The following is a 2,464-nucleotide window of genomic DNA, read 5'->3' as shown; positions in this document are numbered from 1 at the left end:
GACGCTGGGGCATCCCCTCTGTGGGGGGGTCCCCGCCGGGGTTCCTGCCTCCTCGGGCAGCTCCAGGCCCAGGGCACATCGTCTGCGGTCCCTACGATGGAGGCTGGTCGTGCAAAGTTGTTCTGCACCTTGGGGAGCCCGTCCTGGCTTGCCTCTCCGTGTCTCAGTTTCCCCATCCGGTTCCCAAGTCCTTGCCTGGGTAACAGGCTGCGGATGACGAGCTGCGGGCTCGTTAGCATCTCGAGGAACAGAGCGTCAGCGTATTTTTCTAATGGACCTGGAAGGAAAACAGAGATAAAAGCCCCTGGATCTCCCCGTTTCCGGTGTTTGTTTGAGGCATCAGAGCATCTTCCCTTCTCCTCGGGAAAAACGTCACGTCCAAAAGCCACGTGCCACCTCCAAAAGCTTAAATACCCACTGCCAAGTCACCCAGAGAGCAGTAAGGTGGTGGTAAACACCAGGCGCTTTTTTGTGTGTGTGGTTTTTTAGCTTTTTTTTTCCCATTTGCCTCCAGGTTTAGAGGCCGCAATATTATTCCTTGGCTTTTCTTTCAGAGATCAGGTGTTCTTTTAATGGGAGGACACAATGTGATGCCCGGGGCTGAGTCTCCCTCCGTGCCGGTGGCAAGGGAGCCTGGTCCAGACTGCGTAGCCCCGGCAGCGTCCCCGCCGCCTCTTTTTACATCATCTGGCTGATTTTGGGGCCAAACCAGTAGTTTTTCTATGCATTATTGTTCTTGGAGGATCTCAGCCCGCACGCTCCGGCTGGGGCAGCGGGTAAAGCCATCCTGCCTTGGGGATGATGGAGCGGAGGTAGGGTTGGCGCCGAAGGGGATCTCTGCTCGGTCACCGCGATAGCATGGGGCTTTTGAAGATGGGTGACACTGGGGAGATGCCCCGGTGGCAGTGGGGACGCACAGCATCGCCATGGGTACCCAGGGGCGGCGATGCCGCACGTCCCCACTGCCGCCCCAGGGATGGGAAGATGACGGGGCAGGATCCAGCCCCGGCGTGGGCTCGGTGCATCTGGCTCCCTCCGGCGCTGCTTATCGCCAGCATGGATGGGAACCGTGTTTTCCCGCTGCAAAACCATTTTCGGGGGATTTTCTTTCGCTATTGTTCGGCTCAGGAAACAGCAATCGGCGTCGGGGCGAGCGGGACCATATAGGGCTTGGAGGGGAAATACCAGCTCCCCACCCACATCCCCGCAGGGATTTCTGGTCCCGGTTGAGTAACGGCTGAAAGGGGCTGATCCCGTCTTCCGACCACCCCAGTAAAATCCCAACGGAGCCAGCGCAGCGGGATGGGCTGAAGTCTTGTTGGGATTCAGCATTCCCCATCCGGAGGGGATGCTTTCCCAGCACGCTGGCTCCGTGCCATCACACCATGGTTGGCATTCGTGTGCCGCTCCGTTGCTTTTAAGCAATCCAGGTGTTTCTCATCACCACCGGCATTTTGCCACCCCGGATCCGTGCTTTTTGGATACACGTGCGTGATTCCCAAGTGTGCAGGCAAGGCACCGGGATGCCAGCCCCGACCACATGCTGCCAAGTCGTGCCTGTGCCGTACACTCCCAGCCCATGCCAGGGAACCTCGTTAGCGCCGCACTCAATTATACCCATGGCAGCAGGTTAATTAACTACCCGAAGCCTCCGTCTTCCGGTGATAAACTGCTGCAAGAAGCAGACAGGGAGGGACGGCGAGCGGGCTGTGCCTCCGGGATGTGCCCTGGACCCGTGCGGGCTGGAGAAACCTGCTAACAAGGACGTTGAGTTTTCAAGCAAGGGGTTTTCCCCCAGTCTTCCCATCTGACGACCCTGGGGTGCCTGGGAGAGCTCACGAGCCTTTGCAGGTGATGCTGGTGGATGCCCCAGCACCCGCTTGCAGCTCACGGAACAGGATTCGGCCACTTGGTGGGTTTCAAGGAGGATGCTTTGAGAGTGGCACAGGAGTGGGGTGCAGCAGTGGCAAACCAGATGACGACTTGGCTTTGGGCATTGGCAAGCGTTTGGCTCTGCCAGCCGGTCCGGCAGCCCCTGCAGATGCTGTCCCGCCCTGGGGGGGGCTCCCGCTGGTTGCCGGACCCTGGCAGGATGGGTCCCACCAGCCTCGACCCGTCGCTGGGGTGACGGCAGGGCGAGGAGGAGGTGAAGCTCGGTGCATTGCAGCAGCACCAGAGATACAGTTCACGGTGGGGGGAAGGCGGAAGGTGCGATGGGAAGGGCTGCGGGTGTGAAGGCTGCGGCCAGGTGGAGCGTGTGGGTGCGGCAGCACCCTAGGGTGCTTGGCGCTGGCCTGGGTGCAGGTTGCAGGAGCCCTGGCCGCGTGTAAAGACAAAGAAAAGGGTGATGGAGCAAAGTGCGGGATGAAGGGATGGGGAAAGGGGATGTGGAGGACGTTGCCAGGCTGGGCGCCAGGGGCAGAAGGGGGGTTGGAGCTGCGGCTGGGGGATCGCCCCTGGCCGG

This window comes from Fulmarus glacialis, unplaced genomic scaffold, assembly GCF_000690835.1.
Source record: "Fulmarus glacialis isolate BGI_N327 unplaced genomic scaffold, ASM69083v1 scaffold25397, whole genome shotgun sequence".
Classification (NCBI taxonomy): Eukaryota; Metazoa; Chordata; class Aves; order Procellariiformes; family Procellariidae; genus Fulmarus; species Fulmarus glacialis.
This window is presented reverse-complemented; position numbering follows the sequence as displayed.